Here is a 373-nt window from a genome sequence, read left to right as displayed (position 1 = left end):
TCAACTTAGTAGATCAACGTCCACTGAAACCGTACACTGTCTCGACAACACAGATTCACCTCTTCACCTCGTCGATGAACGTTCGGTCTACGGTCGATCGACGAGTTTGACCTTTGAGTGGACACAGCTTGAGCCCCAGAAGTCCAGATTTAGAACGTTGGACGAATCCGGAAGGCGTGGGTTCGCGCCCCCGCGGTGGCAAATAATTATTTAGTTTATAATTTTCAGGTGGACTTTTTTTCTCTCTCCCTTCCATTGACTCCCCATATGTCTAGATATCCAATTATTGGAGTCTAATGAAATCCACAGTTAACATGGTTTCATCGTCATTGTTTTGTATGTGTTGTGTGAAATAGTTAGGTGCTACCTCTGT

Source organism: Diaphorina citri, unplaced genomic scaffold, assembly GCF_000475195.1.
Source record: "Diaphorina citri unplaced genomic scaffold, Diaci psyllid genome assembly version 1.1 scaffold881, whole genome shotgun sequence".
NCBI lineage: Eukaryota > Metazoa > Arthropoda > Insecta > Hemiptera > Psyllidae > Diaphorina > Diaphorina citri.
The sequence above is the reverse complement of the archived record's forward strand: the minus strand, read 5'-3'. Positions refer to the sequence as shown.